The sequence below is a fragment of the Felis catus genome, chromosome D3 (genome assembly GCF_018350175.1).
Source record: "Felis catus isolate Fca126 chromosome D3, F.catus_Fca126_mat1.0, whole genome shotgun sequence".
Classification (NCBI taxonomy): Eukaryota; Metazoa; Chordata; class Mammalia; order Carnivora; family Felidae; genus Felis; species Felis catus.
This window is the reverse complement of record NC_058379.1, coordinates 70,583,382-70,605,693: the sequence shown is the minus strand read 5'-3', so window position 1 is coordinate 70,605,693 and position 22,312 is coordinate 70,583,382. Positions and strand designations below refer to the sequence as shown.

The 22,312-nt window shown below is 44.0% G+C and overlaps 1 long non-coding RNA gene across 1 annotated transcript in view; it reads right to left on the bottom strand.

Annotated features, from left to right (window-relative positions):
- The window catches only part of LOC123381438, a 47,709-nt gene extending 25,675 nt beyond the window's left edge, over nt 1-22,034 (bottom strand). The window contains exon 1 of the long non-coding RNA XR_006588406.1: nt 21,776-22,034. This is a non-coding gene — a long non-coding RNA (uncharacterized LOC123381438). The remainder of the gene's footprint in view (nt 1-21,775) is intronic.
- Nucleotides 22,035-22,312: the final 278 nt, after the last annotated feature.

Sequence of the window (22,312 nt, the reverse complement as noted above, 5' to 3'; positions counted from 1 at the left end):
AACGGGGGAGGGGCAGAGAGAGAGGGAGACACAGAATCGGAAACAGGCTCCAGGTTCGGAGCCATCAGCCCAGAGCCTGACGCGGGGCTCGAACTCACAGACCGCAAGATGGTGACCTGGCTGAAGTCGGACGCTTAACCGACTGCGCCACCCAGGCGCCCCAAAATGGCTTTTCTATAATGAGCAATCCACATCTTTCTTCCTTTTTTTTTTTTTTTAGAGCTGAGTGTCAGCAGAGGGTCCCTAAAAAGAGGCCAACTCTACCCCTAATCACCAAGAGAAAGAATTTCCTGAAAGTATTCATATTTTTTCCACAGGACAGACATACCCAGAAAAAGGAGCTCAGAAATTCAACTCATGAATGGGAAAACATGAAAAGGGGGTAGAGGAGGTATCTGAATAAAGATGAGGCTAATCCCAAGGTAGAAAATTGATCTCTTCATTTGCAAGGTGTACATGTGTTCACAGTTGAAGGGAACCTGGTGACCACAGAGTGTTCCTTGAGGTTCATAGTCAAGATGGTCTCCAAACAGAGCTCATACATTGATGCGGGGCTCTCTCCATTTCTGGGATGACAGAATGACCTCCACACACAACATGATCGTTTGATGCCCGTATCTCTCCCTTTCCCCCCAATTTTCTCAGCCCTCTTCTCTTCTTCTTAATCTGATTCATCCTTCCTGACTCACAGGAAGCTTTCTGTAACCATCTTAGCTGAAACCATTGATCTCTGCCTCTCCCCAAAATCCAGTACATTATTCTAAATGATAATATTGGAACGTGATTATATTTGACTTAGCAGTTGCTTATATACTGATCAGTAATGTTCTTTGATTCTTTATTGTCAGTAAAGCTTGTCTTCCCACACATTTCCAGGCCACAGATTATCTCTAATTTTTTTTCTTTTTATTCCCTAAAGTGCAGTGCTAGTTAAAATAATAAACATTTGATACACTGGATTTAATTAAATAGGTCAGAAGTCACATGGCCTGATTTATCCCCCATTTCTCACTTATACTTGGCATATGTGTGGGCATGAGTGTGCATAGATGTGTTGGGGGGGGGGGGTGCAAAGGAGGATATACAGTTTTTCACCTGGAGCCACAAACCCAGAAACTGTCAGAGTTCCATGCTGAGAATCTCTGCCATCAGGGCCCCTCCTCTGGAAATGAAGAGATAACGACTGGTTATCAAAGGGAGTCAAAGGAGAGCCATAGTACCCAGAAGAGGGAGGAATTAAAGCAAGTTGCCTTCCCTTTTTCATCTCTCTCTTGAGTTCCTACCAGCTAAGAACGTCCCTTGGTGTGATAGACACAATAATGGCCCCAACAGATGTCCACATCCTAGTCTCCGGAAACTGTGAATATGTTACGTTTCGTGGCAAAGGAGAATTAATGTTGCTTTTCCGATGACTTCTAAAAAAGGAGATTATCTTAGAGTAACCAAGTGAGCCCAACATAACTATGGGGATAATAAAGTAGAAAAAGAGGATAGAAGAGCAGTCAGAAAGAGAGAGCTTTGAGAACGCTATGCTGCTGGCTTTGAAGATGGAGGAAGGGGCCACAAGCTATGGAAGGGGGGTGGCCAGTAGAAGCTGGAGAAGGTAAAGAAACAGAATGTCCTCTAGGGCCTCCAAAAGGAACACAGCCTTGCCTCCACCTTGATTTTAGCCTGGTAAGACCCATCTTGGACTTCTGATTTCTAAAATTATAAGATAATAGCTTAATGTTGTTTTCAGCCACCAAATTTCAAGTAATTTGTGAAAGCAGCAGTGGGAAATTAATATATTGGCTGTCCTATGAAACTCATCATGTCCCCATCTGAATTCAAGAGGGAAGCTGGACACATGGCAAGACCACCTGACCATCTGCATCAGAATCACCAGGGGCACTTGGCCATAAAGATAATCCCAGGCCCGCTTCAGACCTACTTCATCAGAATCACTGGAAGGTAGAACCCTGGAATGCCCCTCATGAGTCTTATGCACACCGAGGTCAGAAAACACCAGTGGCTGGAGTGCCTGAGAGATAGGAGACTCCCTCTAACTAGCCATGGGGCCATGGGCCAGTCCCTGATTTTCCTGAAATCTCTGATTTTTCTTCACAACTTGAACATGCTCATCCACACTGTCTTTCCTGACTTTTCTTAATACTCTTATTGTGCAAAGTTGCAATCGAAACCTCGCTTTTGCACAAAGATGTTTTGGTGTTTCTTTGTTCAAGTGCCTCTTCCTGGCTATACTGTAAACTATGATTCCAAACCTAGCAAAATGTAGACCACAAGCACATGAAAAGATGCTCAACATCAGTAATCACTAGGAAAATGCAAATCAAAGCCACAATGAGATACAACCTCATGCCCATTAGGATGACTACAAGAAAGAAAGAGAGAAAGAAAGAAAGAAAGAAAGAAAGAAAGAAAGAAAGAAAGAAGAGAGAGAAAGAAAGAAAGAAAGAAAGAAAGGAAGGAAGGAAGGAAGGAAGGAAGGAAGGAAGGAAGGAAGGAAGGAAGGAAGAAAATGACAAATGTTAATGAGGATGTAGAGAAATTGGAACCCATGTGCACTATTGGTAGGAATGTAAAATATTGCAGCCACTATGGAAAACAGTATGGCAGTTCCTCAAAATATTAAAACTAGAACTGCCATGTGATCCAACAATTCCAGGTATTTACCCAAAAGAATTAAAGCAGGGACTCAAACAGCTCTTTTCACAGCCATGTTCCTGGCAGCATTATCCGCAATAGCTGAAAGCTGAAACCAACCCAAGTGCACATCAGATGAATCGTAAACAAACTGTGGCATATACATACAGTGGGATGTTATTCAGCCTTAAAAAGAAAAGAAATTCTGACACATGCTACAACGTGGATGAACCTGGAGAACATTATGCTGAGTGAAATAAACCAGACACAGAAAGACAAATGCTGGATTCCACTCGTATGAGGTAGTTAGATGGTCCAATTCATAGAAACAGAAAATAAAATGGCTGTTGCCAGGGGCTGCAGGGAGAGGGAACTGGGGAGTTAGTGCTGAATGGGGACAGAGTTTTAGCTTCACAGGACGAAAAGAGTTGTGTGGATGGCTGATAGCAATGATTGCACGACAGTGTGAATGTACTTAATGCCGTTGCATTGTACACTTAAAAAATGGTTCAGATGTAAATGTTATGTTAGGTAGATTTTATCGCAATTTAAAAAAAAATTTTAAATGTAGACCCCCCAAGAAAGGGCTAAATAATATATTAGTTGCCTGGAGGTAGGAGGAAGAGAAATATTAGGGGTGTTTTTCCTTCCCCCAAAATAACACAAAATGTGGTACAGCCCAAATCACACACTATCATCACTATCACCTATAGACAGGGACAAATGTCCCTTATCCCTCCCTTCAGTTCTGTGTTTGTGAGTTATCTTCATTCACAGGAAACAAATCTTACTCCATAAGGGTGTGCGTGTGCACGTGTGTTGGGGGGATAGGGAGACACAGCTTGAACCATGCCAGGTCTGTGCCCTTCAAAAGCACTACACTGGATGAAAACCGCACTGACTGGAGATTACGCTGGATGGAATTACCGCCCCCCACCCCCACCCCCTCAAACCTAGACTCCACGTTTATCCGTGAGCACGCGGGTGTAGTCACACCCTCGTTTTCTAATTAACCTCTTAGCCCATCCAAGTTAAGAGGTAAATTTATTTAGACTCAAAGTAGACAGTGACATGCCTGCTTAATTAGACATTTTATCTATTATCTTCATTAAGTTTATCTTTGTTGGAAAGAGCTATTAATTTAATCACTATTTCCCAATCACGGCCAAGCCGACATCCATCGCTGTAGATACTTAAGCCAACAGGAGAAGAGGGAAAAATCTATAAATCTACAATGATCAATCCTGAGTGAGGTCAGTTAGCAAAGAAGAGATAGGATTAGACCATATTAGGCAATAGATTAACAACGGTCAGTCGAGCTGATGCTGGCCATGCAGTGGCACCGGGACTTAGCTAGGTTTTGTTAGTATTTGCTCCACAGCTCTGTCTCTCGGCCTTGGAAGTTCACATCATGTTGCTTTATCTCCACCTGGTTTCTGAGCACTGGAGACAATGCGTCAGAGCCTTCTTAAACATCAGTCTCCACAGCTGGAAGGGCCCCAAGAGAACACCTTGGAGATGGGGAACGTGAGGCCCGGAGACCGTGAGCATCTTGCCAAAAGAATAGTCATGCACAGTGACAGAGCTGGGGCCAGAATTCAGGCCCCCAACCTTCAGCCCAAAGCTATTTCTACTCTACTGCCAACACATCACACACGGCACTTACTGTCTTAGGAAGCATCCAGCAGTAGACAATCCTACACGAATCAGTTAGAAACAGGCAGGTGGTTCAATCATTCATCAACCATCTTCCATGACTTTATCCACACCCCTCAGTCACCTGCACGTTTCCACCAGGGACTCACAGACCATCTCTGCAGAAATGGTTCACAGGGTCACCTTAGGAACGAGAACCTCACAGATGCAAGACCTTTCTTCTAAGAAAATAGAGACAACAAGGATTTATTTTCCCTCTTCAATCAGGGGAAAGAAGGTTGCATGAAGTTTGCCGTGCTTGGTGGTTAGATACTAACCTGTGAGATAAGGAGCACCCCCAGAACCCTCATGCCCCATCATCACAGAGCTGCAGAAGCAGGACAAGAGTCACACTCTTCCCAGTAACTCATGAGGCGATTCTGTGGGTAGCAGGGCAGGCACCTGATGGGAAGCCAAGGGTGTCAGCCAAACACATCCCCACACATTTCACCCCGCAGTACCAAGTAATTGCTTTTCGAGGCTTCATTTCAGAAGAGTCAATTTCTTAAGATAGTGAAGAGTTTGAGAAATCCACCATCCCAAGAATAGAAAAGAGGAGCTTGGGTGTGTGTACGAGAGAGCAGGCAAGAAGGATCTAGGTAGCAGTTAAGATTCTAAAAAGCCCCATGTTTAGAGCTAACTCACTGGCCTGAGCCAAATGTTCGTAATCAAAGGGAATGCTGTTAATGGGTGCTGAGCTCACTGAGTTAATCAGAAACGTAGAACTTAAGGTCAGTAGAATAGCCTTCACCCACCACACATTTCAAGCTGCATTTTCAATTACCCTTTAGGCAATTAACTGTGCAGCTTAAATGAAATGTGTGGAATTCAGGAGAGATTAAACCCAATACAGTCTGCTAGCAAATCTTCAGTATTCAGAAGTTGAATGAGTTGATAATGGGGAAGAAACTACCCTAACCCTTGCTAAACCAGGCTGCACCTAATCTCTCCTGCATCGTCAAAAGTTTGAGGCAATCAGAACCTCCCCATAGAGTGGATGAAAGTTTGGAAGCAGTTTTTTCTTGCCCTTCCTCTACCCACCTCCAGATTTCCCAGACCCTCCCAGGAATGACAGGAAAATGTAACCCTCCACAAACCTTAATATTTGGTTTTCTGGCTGTTTGGGTTAAGCTATTCATGAGATCGTTTTTTCCTCCCCAAAATTATTCAACTTTTTCTTGTCTTTTTTTTTTCTAAATTAGCAAACATGCATTCTATGTGAAGCAATTAATATTTTAAAGAGGACCATTTGTGAATTATGTTTAAGGAAAATGGGCTTCTTGAAATGGTGTAGAATGCAGATGTCAGAGATGTGGATTCTCTTCCATCTTGGTCCATCAAACAAGCTGGATGATATTGCAAAAGTCACATAACTATATTTTCATCCCACATTCATTCATGCAACAAGTATTTACTATAAGGCTGTCATGGTAAAGAAGGCTGTCTCGGGTATCAGTAGGGAGGCATAAGGAAGTAGAGGAGACAGCCTTAGTCCCACAGAGGTCAAAGTCTTTGTGTGGATCTTAATATTTACTAAGTGCCCAAAGTTGACTATAAATAAAGGACAAGAGGATTCAGAGAGAAATCCCTTTGGCAGGAACAGATCCCAAAAGACAGTGATGTCAGCCACATTCAGGTTGGACAAGTGAGATTCAACAGACAGAAGAGAGTGAAAAATCAAGGGCAAACCCTGGAGTGGGACTATATAATGCAAAATGTGCTTTCAGAAAGGAGACGTCCAGGGCACCTGAGTGGCTCAGTCAGTTAGGCATCCGACCCTTGGTTTCAGCTTAGGTCGTGATCCCACAGTTCATGGGTTTGAGCCCTGCATCGAGCTCTGTGCTGACAGTGCTGTGCCTGCATGGGATTCTATCTCCCTCTCTCTGCCCCCTCCCCACTCAAGCTGGCTCTCTCTCTCTCTCTCTCTCTCTTTTTCTCTCTCAAAAATAAATAAATAAAAACTAAAAAAGAAAGAAAGAAAGAAAGAAAGAAAGAAAGAAAGAAAGAAAGAAAGAAAGAAAGAAAGAGAGGAGAGGTCCAGTTCAGCCAAGCTGTCAGAACAAAAGTAGAGCACAACCAATATATGAAAACTTTTCAAGGCCAGGCTGAGGAGGTGAGAACTCATCCTCCATCTGGCCTCATGTTTCAGGTGGAATAAAGCAAAGAAGAGAATAGAGCAGGAGGCTAGTTTGCAGGCCAATGGACTAGGTCAGATGCAAGCTAATAAGACATCAAGCTAGCATGAAGGCAATGGAAACAGAAAGAAATGGACCAAAGCAAGAACTATAACAAAAGAAATTTCCTCTCAATTTTGGAGTTCACCTTGAGGATAAGGAGGATGTTAAGATGCCTGAGGTTTCCAGGAAGGTATTGAGCATGATAATGGTAAGAATATTAACACTTATTGCTGGTTGGAGAGGAACATTTTTTCCGTTTTAGAGTATTTGAGATTTAGGTGTTGATCAACTCTCCAAGAGGATGCCAACAAGCATTTAAATGAAGGGCTGTAGTTTGAGAGAAATCAGAGCTTCAAACTCATTTGTAAAGAGACAAATGATCAGTGAATTCCCAATACCGGATGCATATCCCATATTAGAATCTCCTGGAACTTTCTGAAAGAACAGATGTCCAGGTCATACCCAGACCAATTAAGGCAGAATCCCTAAGAGGTAGGGTCTTGGTGGGCAACTACCAGAGAGATGATGCCCATATGGCAGATTCCAGCTCTTTGATGATTCCAATCTCACCTTTTTCTGAACAAGACTGTGGGGGGAAGGAAGATCAATAATTTTACTCAAATCAACAAAGATTTACCTCAAGAATCCTCAACAGAGAGGCACACTTTACTAAGTATTCCCAAGTGAAGCCTGGTTTCTATGTTCTGTAGCCCCCACTGGCAGCATTTTTGTATCCCCCCACCCACCAGCACCACCACCACCAAGAGAAAGCTACAGAAGAGTTAAGAAAGAAAGAAAACTAAGGAAGTCAGTGGGGTTGGGAGGGGGTATAGTGAAGGAACTGGGGTTGGGGGAGGTCGACCAGAAGTCTGGAATCCTGAGTTACTGCAAGTCAGGGTAGATTGGGATCTGTACCGACTGGACATAATCATCTCTATACTCTGGCCGTCCTAATGATCCCACACATATTCTTTATTCCTTACAACTTGGAAATCTCTTTCCATCCATTTTCTCACTTGATCCTACAACCACCCTGTGAGCTAGACAGACTGGCACTATTAATGCTTTTTACAAATGGGGAAACAGAGCACTGGAGATGGAAGTAGCCCTTGGCCCAAGAATCCCAGCCAGTAAAGCCAGGATTGGAAAGGACACAGTCCTTATGCCAGAATTCTTCCCACCACATTCTGCTGCCTCTACAGAATGGGGGATCTGGGGGATCTAGGGAATCTAATGGTGATGTGGCTAAAGGATCAGTGGCAAAGGCTTCTTAATTAAACATTTGCTTGGTCAGTTTATAAACCTTGTCCTCTACCAAACTTTGAACTAGAACTCAAAGTCTGAAGCAAGACTGGCTAGTTTTAATCTTTTCCCTGCATTTTTTCTCTTCTTTCCTCTATCCAGTGGCACAGGTGCCTAGGAGCAGTGAACTCAATACAAAGCAGGAAGACAGAGAAGCAAACAATATGTGTCCTCCAGAAGCTGACTAACCACAACTATTTATCAGGATTTATGGAGCAAAGGCTGATCCAACACTAATTGGAGATAGTGCAGATACGTCCAACCATATGAGTCCGTCCGACACGTGGCAGGTACTCAAGTATCTGTCGAACAAGAATTGGGAATTCTACTCCGGAGACTTCACACTACCTTGTCAACACAACTTTGTTTTGACCAAAACAAAATACTATACATTGTATTCCATTTATACCCATTAACATACCAAATATAAGCTAATATATATATTCCCACAACAAGAAAGAATCATATGGTAAAAACCACTCTCTCAGGGATCAGTGAGCTTCAAGGCACAAAAATTCACTTAAGTGAAATTCACTTAAGCTAAAAAGAGTGTGTTGTAGGACACACAGAACTTCCTGCCATGGAAATAGACCTCGGTCCACCCCTTAGGACCTATGTGTTCTCTCCCAGCTCTTTCTCTTCTCCATTCATCTTTGAGGGATTCCTCTGCAAGATATCCACAAGATACCCTCTGCTAGACCTTTCAGGACTACTTTACTCTCTATCTCCTATTTAAAATTCTCAAAAGAGAGAATTGGGTGCTGGCCAGCCAGTGGATTGACTGGACTTTCGTCAAGTATTTATCACCGGTCCAATTAGGGGAAAGGAGGAAACATGGTGAAACATGGTGAAACATGGTGAAACATGGTGAAACATGGTGAAACATGGCTCCCTGGGCCCCACCCCTCCTGTGATTGAAGCTACTGGTGAAAGGGAAGTCATTTCCAGAAAAGGAGACTGTGGGCAGAATAAGCATCCCCAAACATATCTATTATGGTCATTATCCTACATAATTGTGCTAAGAAGTTGTTTTATCTAAATTACCTAAAATAAGACCACATTTACGGGTCCCTGCACCTCCATGAATTTTCACACTGCCTATCTGAACATGAACCTTATGTTGTATTTCCCAATACAAATTAGGAGATGAGCCACTTTTTAAAGCCGTTACATGTTTCAAGTGAGTGGGACCTTGAGTGTTGATTGCAGGAGATGGCTTTAACTTTTCAACACTTTTTCTTTGAAATTAAGTCTGTTTTTACTCACCATATTAATTAATGTAAATGACATATAATTTAGAGATTTGCTTTTCTGTTCAAGAACAGCTGTTTCTTCCTGAGCAACATAGTACCAAGAAGTGTGACATCCAGAGAAGAACCCCTAAACCTTATCCAGCAAATATTCCAGTACCTTCCAACGTGGCAGACACCAGACTAGTCTAGGGAGGATATCACTTCATCCTCTCAAGGACCCCTCCAAGGAAGGTGTCATGGTCTCCCCTAAACAAATGAGGAGCCTTTCAAGGAGTTTCTACTTTAAGTAGAGCAGTTTAGCGTAGTGGTTCAGGGCGGGCCCACAATCCCTGAGACTGTGTTACTTTGGGCAAGTAATTAACGTCTCTGTGCCTCGGCTTCCTAATCTCTAACATAGCAGTACCATTAGTTCCTAACTCATATGGTTGCTCTAAGAATTGAACGACCCAATGGATGAAAAGCACTTGGAAGAGAGCCTGGCATGTAGAAAACACTCAAAAATGCTACCAGTTATTGTTATTATTAGAATGTAGTTTAGAACAATACACATGAAAGAATAACAAGTGTCTTAAGACACCCCATGTTTAAGCGCTAAGTCAAGTGCCACATTCAAAGAGAGAGGGAAATGGGTGGGAGGTGGCCAGCCTGGAAAGTTGAGACTTGAGCTAAGCCAGCTCTTCCAGGATGGAGGAGGTGTGGCAGGTGGGGAAGGTGGGAAGCTCACCCTAAAGTCACCGAGGTCCAACAGCTGAACAGAGGTGAGGCAGGGCTGACCAGAACCGGCTGCATCTTGAGTATCCCTGTGTGTGATGGGAAGGGAAGCAACAGAGTAAGTGGAGGGGTAGGATGGGGCCAGACGGAGAGTCGACACGGGATGTGAAGCTCCCTGGGAGCCACTGTTAAGTTCTCCAAAAGAGGAGTGGCTGGGTAAAGATGCTCGGGAGAGCAGCAGAGCTGATCAGAACAAAAGGAAACGGCCCTCTTGCCTCTGGCATGGCTTCAGGAGCCATATGGACAAGACTACGCAAACCCAAAGGCAGTGCGCCTCACTTCCCGATACAGACAAGTGGGCTTTCCTCTCTGGACCTCAGTTTTCCCATCTGTAAAATGTGGATGGGGCACCTGCGTGTCTCAGCCGGATAAGGGTCCAACTTCGGCTCAGGTCATGATCTCCAGACTCACAAGCTCGGGCCCTGCACCAGGCTCTATGCTGACAGTTCAGAACCTGGAACCTGTTTCAGATTCTGTGTCTCCCTCTCTCTCTCTCTCAAAAATAAACAAAACATTAAAAAAATTTTTTTTTGACGTGGAGATGGAGACAGAGCCTGGGTGGACAGCAAGTTCTGGGAGGGTAGGAGAAATGGTACATGACTGTCTTCCTTTTCCTTCACCCCCTTTCCCCCCAGTCTCAGAACACACTTAGGCACAGGTAAGAAGTACAACTTGAGTTTGCAAAACCGCCTGAAGTCCGTAGGTGGAAGACTTTGAGTTCAAATGACCTTTCTCTCCTCCATGTCTGCCATCATTTCTGCAAATTCCAGGAATTTGTCAGAAGTCCTGGCCCGTCCATGTAGCAACCTGAATAATGTGTGCGTGTCCTCGGGTTTCTGGGCCTCAGCATCGTCAACCATAAAGCGGGATAATACCTGAGCTGCTACTCACAAGAGGGCTGTGAGGATCACACGAAGCACTGTGAAAACAAGGGCAATGCCACACGCCCTGGTGGAAACATGCGGGCCGTCGTGTCCAGAAAGGGGCAGTGAAGTTGCAATCAGGCGCCCTGGGGGGCAGGCTTCTCCACCCAGGACAAGCTGTGTGATCTCGAACATAACGCTATTATGCCTCAGTTTTCTCCCCTGTAAAATGGAGAAAACACCCCAAATCCTAAGCTATTTGACAATTCAAGGGCGGGGGCGGGGGGGGAGAACCGCACTTAAGCCAGTTTCTACCTAAATGTAGTCTGAATGTAAAACTTGCATAGCATTAATTCCTTAAAAATTCAAGTTGGAATAAAACAGTCTGAAGTAGGATTCAGAGAGAATCTTGGAACGCAATTGTAGCTTACTAATTCCTGGAAAAATTCTAACAGGAAAAATATATCTCATTTAGGAGTCAGAATCTCAGAACGCAGGTAACATGGAATCTCAATTCCTCAGGCTCAAGGAACGTCAGTAGCTTTTCTTCCAGCTCACGAGCCGCGTAATAAAGAAGACAATTCGGGAAGAGAGAGAAGTCTGCTGAGAACGGTGAACATGGGCGATGTGTGCAGCCTGGCCGCTGGAAGGACACGCGGCCTGAAGGCAGTTCCCCAAGCCTACGGGTGAAGAAGCACTAATATGCAGTGCTTAAGAGGGTGGCTCTGTCATCGGAGGGCCCGGGTTTGTGTGCATGCCACATGGCTTTATGGAGAAGCTTTAATGAGCTAATACCTGCAAAAGCACTTAGCACAGTGCCTGGATCAGAGAAAGCACTCAACGCACGTTTGTTCTTGATACTGGTTTTGTTCAATAAACATATTGAGTACTGAGCCAGCTGCTGGATACCAAGGTGAATAAACCCCGTCCTGGCCCCTGAGAACACATGTGCATAAGTGTCGAGGAATTCACCTGTGCACACACCTACTTACAACCTTCTAGAGTTTGGGCGAGCGGTGATAAGGAGAGCTTCCAGGCCATCATAACTGGAACGTGTGCTTCCTACAGACGCAGTTGTAGGTGTCCTTCCCGGAAAGCCCTTCATACCACAGAAATGCCACAATGCTATATGCAGCTTCTGGCATACGCTTTTTTAGGTAACTACTAATACAAATATTAAATCCAAATGCTGATTATAAAAGTCATCCTGAAAATGTTCTTCTGGGAGAATTTTTCAACATGGACTAGCGTGGCTGAAGTATCTTAAAATAGGAACGCAGTGAAGGTTAGACAAACGAGGACATCTCTTCCTGGCAAATCTCCCCAAAGCAAGAGGGAGCTTTTTGTTCCCCATTGCTCCCAAGATTTTCCAACTGTGGTCAGAACTGTGAGTCACACATCTCAAAAACTTTTCCTTGCCAATTTGATGTTCACTAATACCAGAGAAGATGCTGTAAACTGTATATTCTGGGGAAGCATCTTTTCCCGGAAGACTTCGTTGGTGATCTCCTTTCACGAGTGTTGAATAATGACTCTTAACTTCTGGCCGATTCCAGCACTTTTAAATACTTCTTACTATTTTTTTTAAATGCTTATGTACTTATTTCAAGGGGGCAGGAGGTGGTGGTGAGGGGCAAAGAGAGAGAGAGAGAGAGAGAGAATCCCAAGCAGGCTCTGCACTGTCAGCATGGAGCCTGATGCGGAGCTTGATCTCGTGAACTGAACCATGAGATTAAGACCTGAGCCAAGACCAAGAGTCAGGCATTCAACCAACTGAGCCACCCAGGCCCCTAATACTTTTTACCATTAACTCATCTCAGCTAAGCAACTTGCTAGTTCACACAGCAGGGTATTTAATATCGGTTGTCCCCACGTGCCAGCCTATGAGACGGGGATAATTAACAGAAACTATCTCGTAGGATAATGTGAGGATTAATGAGTTATCACATATAAAGTGTTTAGAGCAGCACCTTGATAATAAATGCTCCGGTTAACCATGATTGTTACTATCATTATCACGGCCAATTCTTCAGTTTCTTTTTCTACATTTGTACATGCTGCTTCCTTCAGGTACTTCAAATAAGCCAATGGGTTCTGTTTGCTAAGTAAACAGACCATCCTCCCTTTGCTTCTGCGGAAAATGTCCTGCTTTGATGTCTTACCAATCTACTCCTAAGTGTTCTAAGGAGAAATTATATCTTTTTGCCCAAGTGCTTAGTAAAAAGGCACATGAAATGTTCTCCCTCATGAAGCAGCTCGTTGTGTTTTCATCACCAATGGTTGCATTGCAAATCAGAGGGAATTCTATTGTCATGAGAAATGGCGGAAAAATGAGAAGGCCGTGCGGATGAGGGCAGAGCAGCTAAGGGAGATCAGGGACTGAGAGGCCCCCGCGGGTCCTGTGGGGTGGGGGCTTCCACTGGGGCCTTGCTTTAGAACCTTCCCATTCGAGGCATGATTCAAAATGCAGTGCATGGACCAGCAGCCTCAGCATCACCTGGGAGCTGCTTAGAAATGCAGAGACTCGGTCCCCCTGAGACCTACTGAATCAGAATCTGCATCTTAACGAGGTTCCCCAAGGGATCATACACACAGTGAACTTTGACCAGCACCTATTTAGGCGACTTTTCCAAAACACCAACGGCCCACTTCATTCCCCACATCCTCAGATTCTCTGAGAGGGAGGCCTGGGTTTTGCTATTCTTTGAAAGCCCCCAGGTGACTCTTCCGAGCGGCTAGGGTTGAAAAGCCTACAGGAGAGGACAAACGGCTATGGCGATGTGACCAGGCACCAACCTGGCGAAGAAGGAAGAAACACCGAGCGCAGAAGCAAGAATAGGAGCGCATATGTAGAGGGATGGGAAAGCAAGACGGCAAGGAGTGGGTGGTGGCTGAAACGTAAGACAGAGTCATGGAGGTGAGGGCAGACAGAAGACAGGTCATGAAACGTAAGGGACCACGCTTTGGTAAGGACTTTAGAACGTGTCTTGTGTAGGGAGGCTTTGGAGGGTTTTAATGAGCACTCAATTTTATGTATCAGAGAGATCAGTCTGTCTGCTATAGGGAATGGATTTAGCAGGGATAGGTCCAGGATCGGAAGACCAGTGCAAAGATCACGTACTGTTCTTGATAGAGACAAAAGGCCTGGATCAGTCTAATCATACTGAAGTTAGAGACAGGGGGACAGTTTCCAGAATTAGCAGAGGAGAAATAGCCAGGATTGGGTGTGGGAAGGAAGAAAATTTACTAACAGGAAAACCAAAGAGCGGGGATAATCAGTAATAGGGAAAGAGTCTAGCATCCCAAGGAGGTGACCATGCAGACCTATAAGAGGGAAGATGAGATTTCAGAACGGCGTAGCAGGACCTAAAGCTGCCAGGGACCCAGGGTGGGGAGAGGGTGCCACTAGGAAAGTACCTGACCCACTAACGGGACACAGGTATTCTGCCCTTGGCATTTACATGCTTTCTTCCCAGCGGACCATCAGCGGCCAAAGGGTCAGGGCTGGTACCTTCCTTCTTGTATCCTGCAGCCCAGCCTGGAACCTAGAGCACAGCAAGTACTCAGTCAATGTTTACAGGCTGAAGAGAAGGAGGGAAGGGACACCCCCAGAAAGGAGTAAAGAGAGCCAGACTCTCCAAACCAAAGAGCAGAGCTGACCCATCTATTTTCAAACTGCAGTCTGAGAAGCTTGTTCCGGAAGCACTGATTCACGAGGAATGAACCAGACCCATGCTTCTCAGAGCTCCATGTGCATCCGAATCACACGGCAGGGATGTTGGTAAGCTGAAGATTCAGACTCAGGAGGGCTGAGGCGGGATGAGATTCTGCGCTTCTGCTAATGATGTTTGGACACACTTGCAGTCTCAAAGAACTACTTCAGCAGCAGACCTGGTCCTGTGGGTCAGGCAGTAGCAGCTGGAGTAACCTTGAAACTTCCCCCGGGGTGGTTATCTCTGTTTCTCTGGCTCATTTTCTTTAAGAGATTAAAGCTCAGACCTATGAGCAGAAAAGAGGCTGAAGAGACGATTTCCCACCGCTGGGCTGTGAAAGGCACAGAGGTGGGAAATCAGATGCCTGTGCCCGGGGTGGGGGGCCGGGGGCGGCAGTAGGGGCAAAAAGAATTACCCTGCAGAAGAGGGGGAGTCTCCCTGAGGCAGGACTACATGTTCAAGGGGGAGGGGTGGGTAGTCCTATTTCAACCCCGGGTCCCCTGCCTTCTACAATGGATTTTGTCTTTCTGCTCTCTGAAGTCACCCCTGTGTGCTAAAAACAGGGTGAGTATAGCCTTTATCCCTGCCATTTCTGGGATCTCTAATCTTGTAACACATTTAAAATGCTTTCATGAAGGGGCGCCTGGGTGGCTCAGTTGGTTGAGCTACTGACTCTTGATTTCTGCTCAGGTCATGATCCCAGGGTCATGGGATCGAGCCCCGCATCGGGCTCCATGCTGAGTGTGGAGACTGCTTGAGATTCTCTCTCTCTCTCTGTCCCTCTCCCCCACTCTCACTCTCTCTCAAATAAAAGGGTAATTTTTTTTTTTTAATGCTTTCACATAACTGACTCCAGTCTGGCTTGTTATGACTCGCGACAGCATCTGATAAGAAAGCCTCCCAGCTACCCTCAGACAGGAAATGGGAATTCTGGTGAGCACAAAGCATCAAGGGAGTCCTTTGAGTGTGAGGCTCCCCAGAGCAGTTCTCCAAGCGAATTTCCACTTGCAGTGTGTCCAGGTGGGGCTCCGGCCCCTCTCTTCTCTGTCAGGGTTTACAGTCCACCTGTAAGTTCCCTGGCTTGCACTTACGGAAAAGCAAATCTTTCCCACTTCCACGTCTTCTGTCGAGCTCTCAAGGTCTGCACAAACCTGAGTGAGTAGCCTCCCACCCGCTGCCCACCCCCATGCTCACGCCCCTTGCGATCACTGGGCTATTTCGTTTGTTTCTTCTTGCTTGACCTTCCCTCCCTCTGACATTCACAGCTGCTCTGTCCAGGAAACTCCCCTGACCATACTTTTCAGAGACTCCAGTCCCTCCAACTCCTGCACTGAGCCAGCAACGGAGACCTGCCTGGTGCACGGTCCTTGGAGGATTTCCTCTCTGTCTGTGTTTTTACTCCAACGAGACTATGGATGCCTTGAAATCGGGGAACAAGCCTTGTTTCCTTTCTGTACAGAGGCCAGTACAGTGGCCACTAAGTTCTCTCTTATTTATTCCATTATTCCTCATTGGAGTGTTTAGGTGCAGAGGATTTAACGTGGCATCCGGGGTTTGCAAGGACCAAGAAACCAATAGGCAAACATTTCAGAATCGGGCTCGAAATGCAAACTGGTGTGTCACGTTTAGGTCTCCTTACCGGCTCTCTCTCCTTCTTCCTTACCCTAAAATAACAGAATCAGGAGCAGCAGCAGGCCTGACCTGGTTGGCCACCCCTCGTTACCCTTCCAAACTCTCTCATCTATCATTCTTCCCCTCGCCCTCTGTAGTCCTGACAACTCACCTTTCTGGCATGCCCTGAACGTGCCGGGTGTACTTCCTCCACCTCAGGGCCTTTGAACTTGCTCCTCCATCAACCTGGAAGTCCCTTCCCCAAACAGGCACTCGGCTTTACTCACTTGCCTCCTTTAAGACTTTTCTGAGGGAAACTTCCTGGGAGGGCCTTCAAAGCCTAGTCTTTTCACCCCGATTCTTTTTGCTTTTCCAACAACCATATATATCATTTACAATACAGTAAAGTAAATATATCAGTTACCAATACAGTAAAGTGTCAAACTTCATTTTCTGTATTTTTAGGAAATCTGTTGGCTCCACATTATGATTGAAGATGAAAATCTATCTCCTGCTACCACCATTCCCTCCTCCCTATTACCCAGTGTTGTGGTTCTATTCTTTCACTTTTTAATTTTATGTCTTTATATGCATTTACATCCTGTTGCTTGATGTAGCAGATTTAAACAAGATCTTTGGGTCACCTGCTATGAAAAAGGAGAAAATTCATGCATACTCATGCTATTGCCCACCTTCTCACGCTCTGTACCATCTGATGTTTTTATTTTTGTGCGTTTTCTTTATAACAGTTACATTGTGTTCTGAAGTTATAACCACCACCGCTGTGTTAGTTTTATTACTGCATTCAGACAGATTCAATCCCCACTGCTAGTCCCTCTGCTGTAGCTTCTCCATATTCACCTTTGAGACAACTACATTTTATCTTTCAGTAGTTTTTTAAGGTCTTGTGAGAACTAGATTAAGGACTGCCACCCACAGCTGTTCAGGTTGTGCACTGCACATTTCCAAGGAACACCATTCATATTATAGTCTATGTAATGAGTGGCTGTGTGTGGCAGCCATGAATTTCTATCATATTTGAAAATATTTCCCAGTTGCTTATTTACTTTTGCATAATTTAGTTTGATACCATCTTTTTTCTTTCCCCAAGGACTTTATAACTATTGCTCTAGTCATTGATCCAGTGTTCTCTTACACTGACTAATACCTTGGAGAAGTGTACTATGGGAAGCCAGCCTAAGTGCCAGACGTGATCCTTATGGATTCTTAAAAGTTAGAAGATTGGGGTTTTGCTAGTGTGGTAACTAAGAAATAATCCATCTTGTAGTGTTATTTTCTATTGTTATTCTTCTTATTATTCACTATATGTATATATATTAGTAACTATATATTTTTATATATTATATTTTATATATTCGCTTATTACTAAAAGCAAAGTTGACCATCTTTTCATGTGTTCAGGCCCTTTTAATCTGTTTTTCTGTGAACTGGCTCTTCATGTCCTTATCCATTTTCCTTTTAAATTTTTTTTAATGTTTTTATTTATTTTTGAAGGAGAGAGAGAGAGACAGAGCATGAGCAGGGGAGGAGCAGAGAGAGAGGGAGACAGAATTCGAAGCAGGCTCCAGGCTCTAAGCTGTCAGCACAGAGTCCAACGCGGAGCTTGAACCCACAAACTGTGAGATCATGACCTGAGCCGAAGCCGGATGCTCAACTGACTCAGCCACCCAGGTGCCCCTATCCATTTTTCTTTCAGTTTTTAGGTCTTTCACTTGATGATTTCTGGGAGTTCTTTATGTACCAGAGTGATCAGCCCTTTGCAGCTCAAGATCTGTCTCCTCCAGGAAACTTCACTTGAGCTATATACTAACACGAACTAACATTCCAACAGGGTAGCAGACACAGAAAGGGCTTGACTTGGAGGACATAAAATGAGATAAATATAGCAAAGGAAAGAAAGGCTTAGCCATATGCCTGGAACTTTTTATTTAGAAACTATGAAGTCTTTAGCTTGCAAGGACAGAATTAACTTTACACGTCCTGGACCTAATGCTCTGAGGCTGCCAGTTCCACAGTCCCCTTAAGAGGATGCACCAGGGGCACCTGCATGGCTCAGTCAGTTAAGCAACCAACTTCGGCTCAGGTCATGATCTCACAGTTCGTGAGTTCGAGCCCTGTATCGGGCTCTGTGCTGACAGCTCAGAGCCTGGATCCTGTTTCAGATTCTGTCTCCCTCTCTCTCTCTGCCCCTCCCCTGTTCACGCTCTCTCTCGGTCTCAAAAATAAAAAAACGTTTAAAAAATTATATATATAATTTATATTTATATATTTATATCTATAATTTATATCTATATTATAAATTATATATATAAATTATATATTATATTATATATTATATATATAAATTATCTATATTCTATCTATATATTTATATATATAAATATAAATATAAATATATATATATATATATATATATATATATATATATATATATATATAAAAGGAAGCAGCAAAAGCAATAATTTGCCTTGGGTGCCAGGCAGCCCCCCCTCAAAACTAGGACACCAGACCCAAAAAACAGAAAAATGAAAAACAAAAAAAACCACACAGCCCTCTAAAGTCGGGCAAGCTTTACCCAGCAGAAATGGTTTATACTGGGCAGTAACTAACTGAACCAATTAGATTCTTTTCATGGCTAGTCATGACATATACGAAAAGGGAAGCAGACAGAGCAGAAGAAGAGAATAGAACAGAGAAGAACAACAGAAGCAAATAGAAGCAGAGAGAGAATACGGTGTCGATTTAAAGGAGAAAAGAGCCCAAATTTTCTATATACAGAGGCCAGTAGAGCCACCCCGTACCCTGAACCATGTTCCCAGTCTTTGGAGTCAGGCAAGGTGGCGGGTATTTGCCAAAACACATCAAGTGGTCAACTTGAGATTTATGTATTTGATCGCATATATATTTCACTCAAAAGGAAAAAAAAATCCATAAATATTGAATTCTAATATTACATAGCTGGAGCGCTTAGGGGTGATGGGTTCTGATGCCTGTTATTTCATTTTAAATGCCTCAAAAAAGAAGGTGGTGTGATAGATGGAAAAAGAAGAGTATTTATGTGGATAGATATGTGATGAAGTAAGTATACTAAAGGTGTTAACGGTAGCATCTGAGTGACGGGGCTATGGCTGTTCGCTATAAGATTCCTTAAACTTCCTTGTGTTTTGAAAATGTGTGTCATAAAATCTTATGTGCAAAAGCTGTGGGGAACAGCTAACTCATGGAAAGGAAAGAAGACAGTCAATTATATTGACATGAATCACAGAGGAGGAGAAGAAAGCTACAGGGAGAGAAAGCCCAAAGAAAATGAAACCCCTGGCTCTCAGTCCTCGAAGCAAATGAGGAGCCATGAGGAGGCAACAGCCAAAGGAAGTCGTGTAGGCCTTAATAAAATTGCGTCCATACGGAAAAGACACCGTCTAGAAATACACAAAAGTAGTAGCATGAGAAACATTATAGTCACCGTTGGTCTGGCCCTGAGAGAGGAAAAACTGGATGTGGTTTTAATACAAGCAATAAAGCTTAATACCTGCAGAGAATTTTGCTGAACATAAAGGGAGCAGGTTTAGGGGTCTTCCCCCAACTCAATAATAGAGAAAGGGAATCATGTGGAAGGAAAATTGTGTTTAATATACAAATCGAGGATGTTTGAAAGAAAATCTCAGTTGCCAGATATATATGTGTAATGCAGTATGTGACAGAGAGCCTGGGAATAATAAAATGTGTAACCGTTTCCCAAAAGCAATCTTTCCTCCGTACAAGAATACTTTAAGTGTGTCTTTTCTTGTCAACTGTATTTATTTTGAGAGAGAGAGAGATAGCACGAGAGGGGGAGGGGCAGAGAGAAAGGGAAAGAGAGAATCTCAAGCAGGCTCTACAATGTCAGCACAGAGCCTGACGCAGGGCTCGATTCCACGAACCGTGAAGTCGTGACCTGGGCCGAAACCAAAAGCTGACGCTTAACCAACTGAGCCACCCAGGTGCTCCTCAGTGGTGTCTTTAAAGAGGTAAACATGTGAGTAGTCATCAAAAATCAATCTATAATAAACAGGGTCTCTGGGCAGAGTTTGTGAAGGCTGAATTGAAAAATTGACAACTGGGCTACCCATCTCATCAGAAATTGAACACATCTCTTCTCTCTGTTTGCTAATGGTAATATTCAGTAAGTACTTGGGAAGAAAGGGGACCTACAGAGCTGAAAACAAAATTTTATAATAATGAATTTGGAGGCTTTCTAAGCCTTTGTGTCCTGATCTGTAAAATTCAAATAATTCTCTCAATGTCTGACACAGAAGTCCTCAATTAGTATTTCTACTGATTTGTGAGAACACATGAATAAAGATCATTTATTTACATACATGTGCCTGGAATATATGTGCCAGAAAGAGAGGCGGATTGCTAGAACTTTCTGGATTGTGAGAGAGGGGAGAGAAAGAAAGATCAGAGATTATGAAGTATGAGGGGTGAAATAACATTTTCTTCAACATTCGATAGTAATAATAGCTGAAATTAATTTTTCTACACACAATAAATTTGGCTGAATTTAGAATAAGCTAGATGTTATTAGATCAAGAAGGAATTTTTTAAGTGATCAAAGGAAGGAAGGAAAGAGGGCTCCAAACATCCCTTAGGATTTCAAAAAGTATGGTACAATCTAAAATGGACACAGCTCGTGTACCTGGGTGACTCAGTCAGTTGAGCATCCAACTCTTGATTTTGGCTCAAGTCATGATCTCATGATTGTGAGATCAATCCCTGCATCAGGCTCTGTGCTGGGCACGGAGCATGTTTAAGATTCTCTCTCTCTTGCCCTCCGCCTCTCCCTGCTCAAGCATATGCGTGCGTGCTCACTCTCTCAAAAATAAAATAAAACAAAATGGACACAACTGATGGGAGAATAAAGTCACACGTTTGCTTGCTAGTTATAAAGTGATATATGCTCATTGTTAAAAATTCAAATAATACCAAAATGTATAAGCAGAAGGTCAAAGTATCCACCTTTAATTAGGTAGGTCAGAGTTGAAAAATAAAAGTAAATATTCCTCCTCCAATTCCCTGGGCAGCCTTCAATCCATGAATCAGTCATGCCAATTTTAATCCATGAATTGAATTTACCAATTCAATCAGACTTCTGGGGATGGGGCCCTGCCATCAGTAGCTAAGTGTCCCCAGCTGATTCTAATGTGAAACCAAGGAGGAGAAACCAGGGTCCTGGAGCAGTGGTTCTTCAAGGGTGGGCCTCAAATCAGCAGCATCAGAAACACCTAGAAACTTACTAGAAATGCAAATTCTTAGCCTCTCCACCCCAGAGCCACTATCATAAGTGTTTTGACACCAATTTCCAATGTGGAGCCTGGGGTGTTCCCCACACCAACAAGGAGCAGTTCTCTGGACACCAGCTGGGTGTCCTACCATTCAACTTGATTCTGACACTATCTACCCAGAGACAGTGTCACATTACACAGGTTAAGGGTTCAGTCCTACAAGACTGCCCCACCATTACCACTTCAGAAGCCAGTTGCAATCCCAGGTTATTACCTGCTCTTCTGACCGACCAGCTACAGACTGGAGGCTCCAACGGCCCCCTCCTTGGACTTCAGACACCAGTCTCCAGTCCAGGTTGTTACCTGTGCTTCCGACCAACCGAGTATAAAGAGGTTCCCATGCCCCCCTTGTTGGATTCAATTAATTTACTAGAGCCAAACCCCAAAAAACATTTTACTTACCAGATCACCAGTTTATATGAAAGGATATAATTCAGGAACAGCCCGATGGAAGAGATGGCAAGCACAAGGGATGGGGGAAGATGTTGAGCTTCCACACTCTCTCTAGGGTGCCCCACTCTCCCAGAACCACTACCAGCCCCAAAGCTCTCCAAACCCTCTCCTTTTGGGGTTTTTATAGAGGCTTCATTACATAGGCATGGCTGATTAAATCACTGACCGTTGGTGGGCACCTGGGTGGCTTAGTCAATTAAGCAGTCGACTCTTGGTTTCAGCTCAGGTCATGACCTCACGGCTTTGTGGGTTCAAGCCCCACATGGGGCTCTGCACTGGTAGCACAGAGCCTGCTTGGGATTCTCTCTCCCAATCTCTCTGCCCCTCCCCACCTCGCACTGTCTCTGTCTCAAAATAAATAAATAAATAAACTTTAAAATAAACGAATGAATGAATGAATGAATGAATAAATCATTGCCATTGGTGATTGATTCAACCTGCAACCCCTTTCCCCTTCCTGGAGATTGGGGGTGGGACTGAAGGTTC